Here is an 18,347-nt window from a genome sequence, read left to right as displayed (position 1 = left end):
TTTTAACATATAATATATTATTTGTTTCAGAGGTACAGATCTGTGATTCATCAGTCTTACACAATTCACAGTGCTCACCATAGCACATACCCTCCTCAATGTCCATCACCCAGAGCCCCCATCCCTCCTGTTAAGTTTTTAAGATGTTTCCATAGGACAGCAGAATAAACCTGTATGGTCTGTCTGCTTTCCGGTTCCCTCCCACTGAGCAACTATTCTGATTTCATGAGGACGGTCTGATGTCCTCTCAGATATATTTCCCATATGATCCTATATAAGAGTAAAGCTGGTTTCTGGTCATTTTGTTCTTTTACTCTCTGTAGTGCTGGCACCTAGATTTCTGAGGCACACAGAAAGTACACGTGAACTTAGTATCTCCTTTTCATTCTACATATTATAAAATTGACCCGACTACGTAAGCACTTGTGCTGAATGCAGATGTTTATTCCCTTATATAATGAAGGACTCAGATCACCTAAAAATTCAAAAGTGAAAATTTATGTTTTGTAATCAGAGACATATGTATTATGAATATTTTATCTCAATATTACTAAAAGCCCCATAGACTAAGGTTAAGACTCTCTGGCTTAGATTGCACTGAAAGTCTGAAATTTTATAGCATGCCTCACAGTTGAGTAAACACAAAAAAAGCCTTTGAAAATAAAAATAACCCTAACCCTAAATCTAAACCCCAAAATCTAATTTTAGAACTTTGTCAAGTTGGTGTTTCATCCAGAACAAGTTATTTAACTTCCAGTTACTTCAACTGCAAAAAGAGGATGTTATATTATATAACTAAAAATAATTGTGATAGATGGTGAGTAGCTATACATTAAAAGATTTAGTAGCCAGCACTTGTGGGAAATTTACAGCATAGAATTTGTATATTGGATAAGGACCTCCCTTACAAACAAGAACCTTCCTTCTCTGTACAACATTTAGCTCAGGAAATGCTAAGTGATGATAACTGAGCTATGATTTTCTCTGCTATGGCAATATCATATTACTTTCAAAAGGCATTAATAAGGTTATTAAGATTTCTTAATTAAAATATTTCCAGGAACAATAAAATTGCCTTAGTATAAAATCCACCCACAGAAAGAAAATGGCATATTTTTACTTTGACTTGTTATGTCAAACCTGCATAAGGTCTTTTATATGTGTAATGCATCATAGGAAGCCCTTATCCCTCTGCCTTCAGAAGACCCTGACTGATAAAAGAACCCTTGAGTTGCCATTCAAATAAGGAGCTTAATTTGTGACTCTATTTTTTGAACAGGGGGCAAATGTAGGGTGAAGTATCTTCTAATAATATTCTTTTAACAATATAATTTTAAAAGTATAATTTATAGGTTTTCATGAATAACATAGGGACTCCTCATAGGAAATCCAAATTCTTGCTGCTTGCTTTTAGAAATGTACATTGTTTTAGTCCAGAAAGTTATGTTCTAGAACAAGGACACGTAAAAGAAACATTTGAAAATAGACTATATATGATATTCTTTATAACATTCCATTTAGATCCTTAGATTTATAGGTTTATGGAATTTGAAGAAAAAAATGTCATGCCATTTAAAAAGTGACCTTAACATATGTTCTATGGGTTTTTGTTGGAAAAGGGGGACATTTATAGTAGGAATAAATAAAAAGAAATTGATTTAGTAATCAGAAAATCAGAGAAAAATATACATGTTAATATATCCAGAAACTATTTCTTGAATCATATAGATTGTATACAAAACTCAGCTTTCTAAGCAAAATATGACCGTATGTATAGGAAAGATATTGTTGGCAATAATGAATATTCATACCTGAAAGAAAGAACCTTCTTCTCCTGCATTATTCTGAGGTCATAGTTTCAAAAGGAACCATGGTTTAGATATTTCATTATAGAATAGATTTTATACATCTTGTAGCATCAAAAACTGCTGTAGGGATTTTCCCAGAAACTTAATATTTTAAAAATTAAATCTAAAAAAAGAAGTGTACAGAACAAGGATCTAGTGGATTAAAATCCCAACATGATTTTTCTTGCCTATGTCTATCTTCCAGCTCGGTCAAGCCATATAAAACTTGTTAGATGTTTTAATATGAGAGCTAAAAATCAGGATGAGTTGAACCAGCTTCCTTCCTAAATTGACAGAACTACACTTATGAATATGAGACAAAGGACTTTTGTTTTTCTAATGCTTGCATATGTAAGAATTTCTACAGTTGCACATTAGCTTGAAGAAGAAAGTTACAGTGTTATGAAATTCACAGAAACATAATACAGGGAATATTGTGACAGACATCACTAGTAAGCTATCACTAGTAAGCTCATTCTTTTTTTGTTTCATATTTGTTCATTTTTACTCTTGCTTTTTTCTTCAGTTTCTCTCTGTTAACATGCTTTTGAAAGTATTAGAAATTCTAACTAAATTGGCTTAAAATAAGAATAGTCATTGTAATGGTTAATTTTATGTGTCATCTTGGCTGGGCTATGGTACCCAGTTAGTCAAACACCAGTCTAGATGTTGCAACAAAGGTATTTTTTTAAAACGTGGTTAACATTCAAATAGGTAGACTTTGAGTAAAGCAGATTACCTTCAATAATGTGGGTGTGCCTCTTCTAATTAGTTGAAGGTTTTAAAAGAAAAGACTGAGGTCCCCAAGAGAGTAAGGAATTCTGCTTCTACACTGCCTTTGGCTTCAACACCATAGCATCAACTTATCCCTGGGTCTCCAGTTGATCTGCGTAGCAGATTTAGCATTTTCCAGCCCCATTAATTGTATGTGCCAGTTCTTTTTTTTTTTCTTTTTTAATTTTACTTTATTATGTTATGTTAATCACTACACAATACATCATTAGTTTTTGGTGTGGTGATCCACGATTCATTGTTTCCATGTAACACCCAGTGCTCCACGCCCTACGTGTCCTCCTTAATACCCAGTTCTTTAAAACAATTCTCACCTAAGTGCTACAGGAAAAAAATAGTAAAAACTTTGGAATACTGTCTTCTCAATCTCCTAGCAGAAGAGTGTTTTACTTTTGGTAATTGAAAGCATGATTTATATCCTAGAATAAATCCCAAATATTAAGGTTAGGATTCCACTTCTACAAACTTTATCAGTTAGTACCTTGTTTTTTCTTTTGAATAATCATAAATATCTACTCCCATACCTACCACTTTTTACAAGAATGAAAGGAACAAGTAAAGGATCATTAAATATTAAGATTAAGCAGGCTCACTTCAAATTTAATCAAGCACACCAGTCAAAGTCATTAGGGTCTTATCTAATAATATTTTTCAGGACTGAAGCAGCTTTATAAAATCAATGTACTTCTGTTGACAGTCTTTAGTTTTTCTTTCAAATATGTTATTTAATTTTAATAGCTAATTTCTTTGCTTGGTAAGTTGTGAAGAGCTACATTTTCTTTAGCAGTAAAGTATTTTTCCTTCCAAGGAAAGAGATATCTCAATAAAAAAATATGCTGGAGGGAGAGAGAGATCTCAAAAAAAAAAAAAAAAGTTATATAGTGCACAGTAAGCATAGACTGCATATGTTGCTACCCTCAAGGGCAGCTACTGAACCTTGAAAGTTTCAAATTTTTATTCAGTTTAAAGCAACACAGTTTTCTAAATTGCACAGATTCATAAAATGCCCTAGAAGATTTAAATTTTAAGCTCTAATTATATTATTAATACTTTTTTAATCTTATTTGAGATAAAGTTTAAGATCTTTTCTACTTTCGCAAAAGTTACTATAGTAACTTTAGTGCTCCAATAACTGTCTAGGTAATTGTAACACAAGTTTAAAGATAATACTGAAGCATTCTTAAAGGCATATCATCTCTGATTAAAAATAAAATACAATTGGGGCGCCTGGGTAGCTCAGTCGTTAAAGCTTCTGCCTTCGGCTCAGGTCATGGTCCCAGGGTCCTGGGATCCAGCCCCGCATCGGGCTCCCTGCTCGGCGGGAAACCTGCTTCTCCCTCTCCCACTCCCCCTGCTTGCGTTCCCTCTCTTCCTGTGTCTCTCTCAAACAAATAAAATCTTTAAAAAAATAAAAAATAAAAATAAATAAATAAAATACAATTATGGATATATTCATACAGAAAAAAAGACATTGAACTAGAAACGTCAAATAGAATTACATTAAAATAATTGAGAGTCTTTAAAAGAAAGTTTCTGTATAAAATATCTATTTTTACCTACTATATATGAAATAATGAAAAAAGATGTTTAAATCAGAATTCTTACCAAGTAATTTCATTTGCAAGATCATGTGCTAGTCACTGTGAGAGGCTAAAATATAGTAATAAAACAGAATAGTGATGAATAATCTATACTCTAAAGAAAATTACATATTTAGTTATAAAATCAAGGTACAAATATATTAAATAAAATAGAAAGGTAAATAATACATATAAAATGCAAAATTTTAAAAAAGCAGATAAAAATGAAGTATAATGTTCATAATGAGTTCAAGCAAATGTTTAGAGGTCATTGTAAACTGAGGTACCCAGGAAGGGCTTGAAGGCACAGGAAACTTTTGAGCAGAAAATAGTGTAAATGAAATTAATATATTAAAATATGCAAACATAGTTGCTCTGAAAATAATATAAATATTTTGAGACAAATAAAGGCTTTGAAAATTATTAAGATATTTTGGTGTGTTTGTTTATAATAACTATAAAAATAAATTTCCCTAATACATAAAGATGTTTGTAAATACAAAAATATAAGAACAAAGCTCAAATGAAAATTGCAAAAAGTGCATTAAGGATTCACAGAAACAGGTATAATATTTCTAACAACACTTGAAAGCATTCACAATGTTACTAGTAATTGACAATATTTTGAAAAGATCAGTAAAATATTCTTAAACTATCAAATTAGATATATATTTTAAGTTATAATAATCAAGTTGTTGAAAATGTGGTGAGGTGCCAATTCGCAAACATGAATCTTTGGAATATGAATTAATTATTTTAATATAAATAATTTGCCATTATGTTTCAAGAACTTCAAAAGGGTTGAAAGATTTTGCCCAATAGTTTCACCTATAATACTATATCAAGGAAAAAATCTAGCACAAAAAAATGTTGAATGAGGATTCCATTGGTACATTTCATATAACACAAAATTGAAAAAGGTTAAATATTTGATAGTCTGGAAATTGCTGCAATAAAAATTATTTCATTCACATGATGCAATGTAATGAAATCAGTAAAATGAATTTAAAATATTAAGAATGATTTTGTGATAATGTTATATGATGCTTTAATAGCTTAATAAAATTATTTTAATAAAATAAAACTATATTATAATCTACTTTTGCTGAAAATGATTGTGTATAATTTTCAATCATATCTATATATAGTTATATATATTATGTATATATTATGTATCAATATATTTATTCATTCATATTACAATCCTTTAGTTAATATTTTCTAAAATACTAACAAATTAATAAATACTATCACATTTATCATTTTAAAATTTATGCTGCAAAATTTAATCTATGTAAAATAAACAGAAACAAAATAACATGAAGTGACAAATTCCCAATAGGTTATTTAAAACAATAATAGCAATACAAAGGAAAACAATGAATCAAAATTCTAGATATATGTCATGCTTTTGTAATCTTGAAATAATATATTCTGAAAATACTGGCACCAAGGAAAACTAGAAATATGAGTTTGCCAGTTATAATTATTTTTTAAGGGGGAAATGCTTCTTTTCCCCAAATGTTAAGAGAATTTGTGGCATTTATTTCTCTGTAAAGGGTGTTTTGCAATATGCTCAGGAGCAATTACATAAAAATAGAATTGGTTTTATGTGGCCATTTCTTGTATTACTTGTCATGAACATTTATGGACATAAAATTATATTCTGTGAAATCATATTTCCTTAGAGTGAAAAGATATAGTCACATTACACAGGTTTCATTATATATATTGGAGGGAGGGAGAGATTATAGAGATCTAGAGAGATTGATCATTGTAGTGGCCATTGGACAACTGTCTCAGACATCACTGTTTAAATGGATATTTAATTAGAGATGGAGCAGGAATTTGACAACTCATGTCTCTACCCAGTATTATAAGATATTTATTGTTTTGAGTCCTGAAGAGATATGTTCTTTATAACATATCCTCAGGTTATGACATGTATTGACCAAGTTGAACTGTTTTCTAAATGTAAGCTTTCCCAACGTCATACAGAGAAGCTGAAAGAGATGTCTATGATGTAAAATATTTGTAGGCACTAATTAGAATCCTGCTTCCTAAATCATTATTGAGTCTTACTGTTTCTTGAAGAATACTGATTTTAAAGGTTTTTTTTTTTTTTTTAACTAATACCTGGCAAAGGTGAATTTTAAATGACACCACAAAAAACTAAATCAATATCTTAAATAAATGCCATTAATACTATCAATCTCAAAGAATAATTGATTTAAAAGAGCTATTTTTATTTATGTATCTTTCTGGTTTAAGGGTAGGAGGAGAGGCATGCTATGTATTAAATTATTGCTAGGGGAGGTAAGTTCTAGACACACCCAATATCCAAGTATATTTGGAACTGCATTGCCAATACCCTTATTAATGTTAACATTTATCTTTCTTGAGATATTTTTGTCTCTCCATATCTTCCATGAATAAAAAATTTATAATCAATGAACATATGACTTGAGAAGTTAAAGTTTTTTATTTTTAAAACAAAATAACAAAAATAAAGCAATAAAGAATAAATAAAATAAGATACTACTTTATAATAATATATTATATATAAACAGTATGTGTACATATATGTATATATATGTAAAATATAACAACAATCAGTGGCATCTGGTCAAACTCCTTATGAAACTGAGTAATAAAGGGCTGTAATTTAGTGTAGTGATGATATAAGTTATAGCATTTAAGAAAGACAGGACTTTAGGGCAGCCCCCGGGATGGAAACCTGGATTGGCAGGGTCCCGCCAGCGAACTGCAGCCCCCGGACAGAAATCCAGAGTGGCGGGGTCGCGGGTGCTAGAACTGGGAGCGGCTGGCGGTTTTAGAAGCACAAAGGGCAGAGATGCGCCCCGACCTGGAGGCAGGACTGGGAGCGCTGCGGAGGGGCACACAACCAGGGCGCTGCAGTTTATAGCAGCATGGACAGAAATGGAGACGTTGTGGCCTGGAGAGACTGCAATCACTCTGGTCTGAGGCAGAGGGTTGGAAACGGTCTCTTCTGTGCTGACTTGTGGAAGAGACGTGGAAAGCCACAGGGAAAGCTGCCAGAGAACGAAAGCCCCCAAAACTGATTCCTGTTGAGCCCATCCCCCACCACAGGGGGGGCAAGGCAACTCCGCCCAAACAGGGTTGCCTGAGCAACAACGTGGCAGGCCCCTCCCACAGAAGACAGACTGGGAAAACAAGAGGCCAGCAACCCTAAGGTCCCAAGAAAACAGGTGCATCTTGCTTGGGTTCTGGTCAATAATTTGGACTCTATACATTCCCTCAAACACCCATCAACAGAATGACTAAGAGGAGGAACCCCCAAAATCGGAAAGACTCAGAGATTATGACTTATGCTGCAGATTTACAAATGGATGCAGATATAACCAAGATGTCGGAGATGGAATTCATGCTAGCAACTGTGAAGACAATGGCTAGAATGGAGAAATCAATTAATGGCACATAGAGTCTCTAAGGGCAGAAATGAAAGGTGAATTGGCAGAACTTAAAAATGCTATCAATGAGATCCAATCCAATCTAGATAATCTAACAGCTAGGGTAAGTGAGGCAGAAGAACGAATAAGTGACCTGGAAGACAATATAATAGATAAAAAGGGAAAAGAGGAGGCCAGGGAAAAACAACTCAGAATCCATGAAAATAGAATCAGAGAAATAAGTGACACCATGAAGCGTTCCGATGTCAGAATAATTGGAATCCCAGAGGGAATGCAGAGAGAGAGAGGACTAGAAGATGTATTTGAGCAAATCGTGGCTGAGAACTTCCCTAATCTGGGGAATGAAACAAACATTCGCGTCCTAGAGGCAGAGAGGACTCCTCCCAAGATCAAGGAAAACAGGCCAACACCCTGGCATGTAATAGTAAAACTTGCAAATATTAGAACCAAGGAAACCATCTTAAGGGCAGTTAGGGGGAAGAGATTCCTTACGTACAGAGGGAGGAACATCAGAATAACGTCAGACCTATCCACAGAGACCTGGCAAGCCAGAAAGGCCTGGAAAGACATATTCAGGGTCCTAAATGAGAACATACAGCCAAGAATACTTTATCCGGCAAGGCTGTCATTTAGAATGGACGGAGAAATGCAGAGCTTCCACGACTGGCAGAAACTGAAAGAATATGTGACCACTAAGCCAGCCCTGCAAGAAATACTAAGGGGGGTTCTATAAAAGGAGAAAGACTCCAAGAGTGATCTGCAACAGAAATTTACAGGGACAATCTATAAAAACAACGTCTTCACAGACAACATGATGACAATTAATTCATATCTTTCAATAATCACTCTCAACGTGAATGACCTAAATGTTCCCATAAAATGGCACAGGGATGCAGATTGGATAAAAAGACAGGACCCATCCATATGCTGCCTACAAGAGACTCATTTTGAACCTAAAGATACATCCAGACTGAAAGTGAAGGGATGGAGATCCATCTTCCATGCCAGCGGACCTTAAAAGAAAGCTGGGGTAGCAATTCTTATATCAGACAAATAAGATTTTAAACTAAAGTCTGTAATAAGAGACACAGAAGGACACTATATCATACTTAAAGGGTCTATCCAACAAGAAGATCTAACAATTGTAAATATCTATGCCCCCAACATGGGAGCAGCCATCTACGTAAGCCAACTGTTAACTAAAATAAAGATTCATATTGATAATAATATGTTAATTGTAGGAGACCTCTATACTCCACTCTCAGCAATGGACAGATCATCTAAGCAGAAAATCAACAAGGAAACAAGAGCTTTGAATGATACATTGGACCAGATGGATCTCATAGATATTTACAGAACATTCCACCAGTAACGAGATCGAAGCAGTGATCAAAAACCTCCCAAAAAACAAGAGTCCAGGGCCTGATGGATTCCCTGGGGAATTCTACCAAACATTCAAAGAAGAAATAATACCTATTCTACTGAAGCTGTTTCAAAAAATAGAAACAGAAGGAAAACTTCCAAACTCATTCTATGAGGCCAGCATTACCTTAATCCCCAAACCAGGCAAAGACCCCATCAAAAAGGAGAATTTCAGACCGATATCCCTGATGAATATGGATTCCAAAATCCTCAACAAAATCCTAGCTAATAGGATCCAACAATACATTAAAAGGATCATCCACCACCATCAAGTGGGACTTATCCCCGGGATGCAAGGGTGGTTCAACATTCTCAAATCAATCAGTGTGATAGAACACATTAATAAGAGGAGGGAGAAGAACCATATGGCCCATTCAATTGATGCCGAAAAAGCATTTGACAAAATACAGCATCCTTTCTTGATTAAAACTCTTCAGAGTATAGGGATAGAGGGAACATTCCTCAAGTTCATAATATCCATCTATGAATAACCCACAGCGAATATCATCTTCAATGGGGAAAAGCTGAGAGCCTTTCCCTTAAGATCAGGAACATGTTAAGGGTGCCCATTCTCACCACTGTTGTTCAACATAGTACTAGAAGTCCAAGCAACAGCAATCAGACAACAAAAAGAAATAAAAGGTATTCAAATTGGCAAAGAAGAAGTCAAAATCTCTCTTTTCGCAGACAACATGACACTTTATGTGGAAAACCCAAAAGACTCCACCCCCAAATTACTAGAACTCATTCAGCAATTCAGTAATGTGGCAGGATACAAAATCAATGCACAGAAATCAGTTTCTTTCTTATACACTAACAATGCAACTGTTGAAAGAGAAATTAGAGAAACAATTCCATTTACAATAGCACCAAAAACCATAAGATACCTTGGAATAAACCTAACCAAAGAGGTAAAGGATCTATACTCTAGGAACTACAAAACACGCATGAAAGAAATTGAAGAAGACACAAAAAGATGGAAAAATACCCCATGCTCATGGATCGGGAGAATAAATATTGTTAAAATGTCTATGCTACCCAGAGCAATCTATACCTTCAATGCCATCCCGATCAAAATTCCAATGACATTTTTCAAAGTGCTGGAACAAACAATCCTAAAATTTGTATGGAATCAGAAAAGACCCTGAATCGCCAAGGAAATGTTGAAAAAAAAACAATCACGTTGCCTGATTTCAAGCTATATTACAAAGCTGTGATCACCAAGACAGCATGGTATTGCCACAAAAACAGACATATAGACCAATGGAACAGAATAGGGAACCCAGATATGGACCCTCAACTCTATGGTCAAATAATCTTTGACAAAGCAGGAAAAAACCTGCAATGGAAAAAAGACAGTCTCTTCAATAAATGGTGCTGGGAAAATTGGACAGCCACATGCAGAAGAATGAAACTCAACCATTCTCTAACACCATTCACAAAGATAAACTCAAAGTGGATGAAAGACTTCAATGTGAGACAGGAATCCATCAAAATTCTAGAGAAGAACATAGGCAGTAACCTCTTTGACATTGCCCACAGCAACTTCTTTCAAGATACATCTCCAAAAGCTAGTGAAGCAAAAGCAAAAATGAACTTTTGGGACTTCATCAAGATAAAAAGCTTCTGCACAGCAAAGGAAACAGTCAACAAAACAAAGAGACAACCCACAGAATGGGAGAAGATATTTGCAAATGACACTACAGATAAAGGGCTGGTATCCAAGATCTATAAAGAACTTCTCAAACTCAACACCCAAAAAACAAATAATCAAGTCAAAAAGTGGGCAGAAGATATGAAAAGACACTTCTCTGAAGAAGACATATAAATGGCTAACAGACACATGAAAAAAAAGTTTATCATCATTAGCCATCAGGGAAATTCAAATCAAAATCACATTGAGATACCACCTTACACCAGTTAGAATGGCATAAATGAACAGGGAAAGAAACAACAAATGTTGGAAAGATTGTGGAGAGAGGGGAACCCTCTTACACTGTTGGTGGGAATGCAAGTTGGTACGGCCACTTTGGAAAACAGTGTGGAGGTTCCTCAAAAATTTAAAAATAGAGCTACCCTATGACCCAGCAATTGCACTCCTGGGTATTTACCCCAAAGACATAGATGTAGTGAAAAGAAGGGCCATATGCACCCCAGTGTTCATAGCAGCAATGTCCGCAATAGCCAAACTGTGGAAAGAGCCGAGATGCCCGTCAACAGATGAATGGATAAAGAAGATGTGGTCCATATATACAATGGAATATTACTCAGCCATCAGAAAGGATGAATACCCAACTTTTACATCAACATGGATGGGACTGGAGGAGATTATGCTAAGTGAAATAAGCAAAGAAAGTCAATTATCATATGGTTTCACTTATTTGTGGAACATAAGGAATAGCATGGAGGACATTAGGAGAAGGAAGGGAAAAATGAGGGGGGGCAGGAACTGGAGGAGGAGATGAACCATGAGAGACTATAGACTCTGAGAAACAAACAGGGTTTTAGAGGGGAGGGGGGGGGATTGGTTAGCCCAGTAATGCGTATTAAGGAGGGCACGTACTGCGTGGAGCACTGGGTGTTATATGAAAACAATGGATCGTGGATCACCACATCAAAAACTAATGATGTATTGTATGGTGACTAACATAACATAATAAAATTAAAAAAAAAAAACTACAATGAGATATCAACACACATTTGTTAGGATGGCTACTAAAAAAAGACAAGTGTTGGCAAGGACATGAAGAAATTCAAATCCTTGTCCCTTGTACAGTCTTGGTGGGGATGTAAAATGGCATAGCAGTTATAGAAAGCAGTACAGAGTTTCCTCAAAAAATTAAAAATAGAGCTACCATATGACCTAGCAATCTTACCCCTAAGTGTTTATTGAAAGGAAATAAAATCCATATTTCAAAGAGATGTCTGTACTCTCATATCCACTGAAGCATCTTTCACAATAGACAAGATATGGAAACAACCTAAGTGTCATCTCCACAAGAATAAGTAAGGAAGATGTGATTTTATGTATATAATTGGATGGTGCTGGATATGTCTATTACATTGATTGTGGTGATGGTATAATGGACGTTTGTATTTGTCCAAACTCATCAAATTGTATACATTAAATATGTACATTTCTTTATATATCAGTTATACATTATCAAAGCAACAGATAGATAGATAAACATATAGAATCCAGAATATATTTTACCACACTATAATAGCTTCAAATGAATAACAGTGGAAGGGGCATAATCATAGATGACTCTATGATTTTCAGTTCTCCCTTAAAACACATACTATGACTTCTGAGAGACAAGAAAATGAGTTTCTAATTTCTGGCTTGTCATTTAGATCTAAATTTTTGTCTGCTTTAAAATTTTTATTCCATTGTAGTTTTTAAATCTTAATAGACATAAGTAGAGTATATCAAAATTCTTGAATCTTGAGCTTTAAACTAAGTAGGCTGTAACTTACCATAGAATGTCTAGATACATTCAGATGGTCCTTGATATTTTTGTATCCTTGAATTGTATGACACTGTTTGAAATTGCTTCATACAGGGTTTTGAAAAGTATGTACACTAAATATGATGCAACTCCTTGGCCACTTCTCAGCCCATATATTTCTTACCAATATGGACCAAATGAAGTGATACATAAGTGTACAGCTATTAACTCAAGATCATCATGTACATTAAATACGCTCATGAGATTGGCATGCAGTGCTAAGTGATTTTCCATAACCATAGGCAACTGCATGTGGTATATTTCAACAAATATAGAGAACAAATACAGGGAACTAGCTGACCTCAAATTGGCAAGAAATATTTGTAAGGCATATCCAGGGTGGCACTAACCCATGCAATGATGTGAGAAATACTACCTCATGTTCAATATATTCTCTGTCCCAGATATACTTATCCAAAAATTTAGCAGGGGTGTTTCCACAATATATGGCAAATGTTTTTAATAGCCGATTAAAATTAAAAGTCTCATCAAAATTTAGAGAGTAGTCAGTGTTCAGAGAGAATTTCTCTGTGCCTCTTCTGCAATGTCAGAAATGGTCTAGACTATTTTTTTTTAAAGATTTTATTTATTCATTTGAGAAAGAGAGAATGAGAGACAGAGAGCATGAGAAGGAGGAGGGTCAGAGGGAGAAGCAGACCCCCCGCTGAGCAGGGAGCCCGATGCGGGACACGATCCCGGGACTCCAGGATCATGACCTGAGCTGAAGGCAGTCCCTTAACCAACTGAGCCACCCAGGTGCCCCTGGTCTAGACTATTTTTGATGCAGATGTAGCTGCTGTGTGAGACACATCTTCTTTTACTGTCAGCTTTCTTACTGAAGAATCATGGCTCTTCTTTATGCCCCATTCACTTGTCCTGCTAGTTGCTATTTATACTTACTACTTAATAAACACTAAGAGAGAGGAATGTGACAAATGTGACATTGTGGGATAGTTACAAAAGTTAAAATTTTGGATATAGTATCTTCATAGGGATTGGGAAATCACAGCTATTTATGCAATGGGAAGAAGATAATCTTCACCAAAGATTAGGGCATTCAGTAGAAAAATTGAAAATAATAATGCAAAAAGAGTATGGTCATAGTCTTTTACTCTTCTAGTCTTCAGTCATGATATTTAAAATTAAAAATCGATAATCATGGATGAAACAAATCATATAGAAAATAAATATTTTTAGAATATAAAAATAATACACAGAATTTATGATTCTTTTAGATGTTATGAGAAGGATGGAATTTATGTTGTGTTCTGAGAGGGTGGAAACTAATAAAAAGGTCAGATACTTAAAAGCATAAATTTAAAATTTCTTGAGCTATTCAGAAAAGTAACCAAAGTAAATCAAAAGTACCATTTTATTAATATTATAAGCCCCAACTCCAGAAAAGAAGAATGCATGCACAGACCTTTAAGTCCAGTTTGTAATACATTAATTTGTTTAACTTTTGCTTATTAGATATCCCATTCATTTTTCATGCCCCCTGATCATCTGAGCACATGTAGTCTTCAGATAAGTTCCTCTTAGTAAGGATGTTGACAAGAGAAATGAGACCCTAACTGTCTCTGACAGTGAATCCAATTGCCAAACAGATTGAATAATGTGATATTTTTGGTGTGACTTTTAAGATTTAAGTGACTAGAGTATCCTTACCAAGAGTACTGTGAAAATTAAGTATAATATTGCAGAATTTAATGGACTGGCTGATGTGGAAATAACTCTTTAAAATAAACTTAGAAGCACAATGGAAAGTTGTGATAAAGAATATACCAGAAACACTAAATTTCATATAAATATTTTGCCTCATACAAAGTATCCAAAGTGCAAAGTTTTAAAAATACAGACTTAAGACATATCAGTAGAGTTTAAAGTAAATAAGGCTAGCAACTATCAAGGTTTGTAATGTTTCAGGAAATAGGCTAGGGTTGAAGAATATTCTGAGTGACAAAGAAATAACCATGAACATGAATTATGGCACAATTCCAAAGGTATGGCATTGAATAGGGAAAAGTACAGTAAATGTAAGAGTGAGACAGGAAAAAGTACAGAAGAAAAAACACATGATGGCTATTGGGTTCTTCCTATGCCTGTCTATTTTATGAAACAATTTGATGTCAATAAAAAATAAATTGAATAAATCCTTCTTAGCCTACCAACTAACTAGAAGCAGGAGAAAATATTTTCCTGTTATCCTCATGTTTTATTATTAACAGCCTATTTTGAAAACTGTTTGTATGATCTTAACCAGCAAACACTGAAGGAAACATTTTAGGTTTTTCATCAGGCTTTGTTGCTTATCACCTGCAAAATAAAGTTAACATAGTAGAAAGATAAATTTCAAAATATTCATTTTCATAGTTTATAAATGTGTACAGCCAGAATAGCATGGGAAACAGCATATTGTGCATGATTTCAGATGTTATCAAATAGAAGTTTCATTAATAGCTCCCTGAATCTCTTAGCATATAACCCTGGCAGTGCATTGCCATACTACTTTGGCAGCTTTGATCAGCTTTGTCATTTTAGACAACTAATAGTTTTTATATTGATTGATGCATTAATCAAAACCATTTTAATTTCAGAATTAGCATACCAAACTGTTCTGAGTTATACTGCTAATATGTCCTAGCAAAGACTAAATTAATATTTTGTTGCTGTTAACCAGAGGTGATACCTCATAAAAAATTAGGTAATCTTGCCCAAACTTCACATTCCAAGCTGTTTAAATTTCAAGATGTCTAATCTATACCTATGGATGAAAGGAGGAAGCACATCTTCTTTACATGCAGACAAAATTAAATACCAGATTTCAAATGTCCAATGAAAGTTTTGATTTTCCATCAATATAACTATGTGTTTAGTAGCAAAGAAAATCTAACATGACCATTTAACTTCCTTAGTAAAAATTTATATAATTAGTGGTCATAAATTTACTTTAAAGATAACCAAATGTAAAGAACTGAATATTATTATTATATTCCTAATCCTCATCCAGTATTACTGATTATTTTATGTAACAGGTAAAGTTCATTTCAAATAATTTCTAATTTCATCACTGAAAGATGATAATTGGCTGAAAAGGAAAGCAGAACTTATTCATCTCTGTGACTGTAATTTGGTAAACTTTTTTCTTAACAACTTTCCTCAGGCAACAGTTATGTATTAATGTTCATCCCAGAGAAATTCTGATTCCCATCTCTTAGGGGTTTACACAGCAAATGTCACATTTTCCATGTGCAGATAAATTCATAAATCAATGTGTACAGCTCATATTGCCTGAATCTTTACAGCAAATTTTAATCAGCTAAACACATACAAATTTTGCCACACTTCATCCACTGCTATAATAGATCAGAATATAGCAGACATAGCTGCATGACAAAGAAACATTGCAATTAATGTCAGCAGAATCTAGATAAAATATCTTCTGAAAATGTGACTAACATTTTCTTTCAATTATTCAATCATATCTTCACTCTGTAAAATAAAGTGAGAAGATAATTTTGCTATTCATATGAGAACAGTGTTAGATACAATAAAGAGATATTTTGTCATTTCCATAAAGTCGAGTTCCTTTAGAAACCTGAGAGGACACATGCATAGGTCATAAGGATGGAGGAAGAGAAGGAAGGAAAAAAGATTAGAGTATGCTTCATCTTGTCTTGTGACTTGTTGTGTCCTTTGAGTAGAAGAAATAGTTGAGATAATATTTTACTCTGATCTGGATGTTAACTAAAACAAAATAAGATGGCTGACAAGGTAGCTTAGGAAAGAGATATGAGGCTGAACATCCAGAATGGGCTCAGAGTGTAAAGATAATCTGTGTCCATAAAAGGCACCAACACTGGGCCTGTATGACACTCTTCACTGGAGGAGGGGATCAATACATCCCTTGGTGACAGTGGATGTTGGCAGGCTGATTTTACAAAATGGTTTCCATCTTGGAGGAGGCAGAAGTTGTAATCCATGCAATATATAATAAGGACATAAATTTGCTTTTTCTGCCTCAGTACATATGCTGACATCACCATTTGTGGATCTACAGAATGCCTGAGTCTTTACTGCACAATATTGTCACTGACTAAAGGACGTATTTTATATGAAGAAAGTACATCTATAGGCTCAAAGTCAAGGTATTCAGTTGTCTTACCATGTGCTCTTTACTCTAAAGCATGCAGCTTGACAGAATGATAAGGCAGGATGGTGAAGTCTCAATTACAAAATAGGCTAGGAAAAAAATCTTACAAGCCTGGAATGTTGTGCTATAGGATACATTTTATGCCTTAAACCAGAGGGCAATATATGATGCCATTTCCCACATAGCCAGATCGCCCAGATCCAGGGACCAAAAGATAGAAATGGGAATGACCCTCTCACAATTATAATTAATAATAATAAATGCAAATTTTTTTCTCATAATCTTAGGGTACCTAAGAGATAAATGCTTCTGGCAGAGCAAAGAGTTGATTCTAATGAATTGAAAATTGAGAGCACCACCTTGCAATTTTTCAGATCCTCACAGCACTGACCTGAAGAGTGAGTAAGTGATCCTAAATACTAGTCATGAATGGGGGCCAGGAGGAACGATGTCTAGAATCAGAATATTGACTTCATTTCCACTTACTATTCTCATGCCTGATAATACTATCAGTGGAAAACTGTATAAAGTCAATGAAGACATGACTACTATGGTTTTGTGTAACCCTATGCCAAGGGATCAATTTTCTTTAACCAAACAAAGGCTAGAGCAGATACTAAGGGGCTACAGTTTGTGTATTGTGCTGCATATTCTGTTTGCACCTCTAGATCTGTTCTCCATCCTTCTCTGCCTTTTTCTGTGTACAAGATGGCTTGACGTCCATGGCTTCCATTTGAACTCAGTTAATAATAGTCTCTTGCAGAATAGAAAGGGTGCGTGTTTTTCCCGTTTCCTACCATTCAGTCTGCAGTCTGACAGTTGCTGAATTCTTCTCCCGGAGCTGTAGCTTCTGTCTAGGCCTCATTCTTGAGAACAAAGCTGTCACTGGGTTGCAGCAATTGTCCCTTCCCTTGCCCTTTCCAGCTTGGTGGTGGTGATCATTCCCCACTGTTGCTCGATCCCATCTTTTCACTTTTGTTGCTTCCATTGCTATAAATTCTATTTGTTAAAATGCTCTTCAAAATGTCTCATCTGTTCCAGTCAGATTTCTGACTAATATGTCAGCATATTAAATGTTCCAAGGAAAATGGTGCATTGTAGATAGCCAAGAGTAGTTCAAGAAAATCACAGGGGAAAGAATGGGAAGAATGTAGAGAAAGGAGGCCAAGAATTAAATAATGAAGAGTCTATAAACCAAAAGGACCTCAAAAAGCTAAAGCATAACTCAAAAATGGAGGAAAGACCTAAAAATAGGATGCAAAATGATAAAACTCCTGGAAGATAACATAAGAAAAAAACCTAGAAGACCTTGGGTATGGTGATGACTTTTTAGATACAACACCAAAGGCACAATCCATGAAGAAAATAATTGATAAGTTGGATTTCATTAAAATTAAAACCTTCTGCTCTGCAAAAGAAATGTCTTTTTAGGACAGCAAAATATTGTATCTGATATTATAATGATGGATAGATGTCATTATACATTTGTCCAAACACATAGAATATACAATGCCAAGAGTGAACCCTAAAGTAAACAATGGACTTTTGGCAATTATGATGTGTCAATGTAGGCTCATTCTTAGTAAGAA

This window comes from Mirounga angustirostris, unplaced genomic scaffold (genome assembly GCF_029215605.1).
Source record: "Mirounga angustirostris isolate CCGP_5_RB_7025 unplaced genomic scaffold, mMirAng1.0.hap1 SCAF_8, whole genome shotgun sequence".
In the NCBI taxonomy this organism is placed as follows: domain Eukaryota; kingdom Metazoa; phylum Chordata; class Mammalia; order Carnivora; family Phocidae; genus Mirounga; species Mirounga angustirostris.
Note: the sequence above shows the minus strand (reverse complement) of the source record.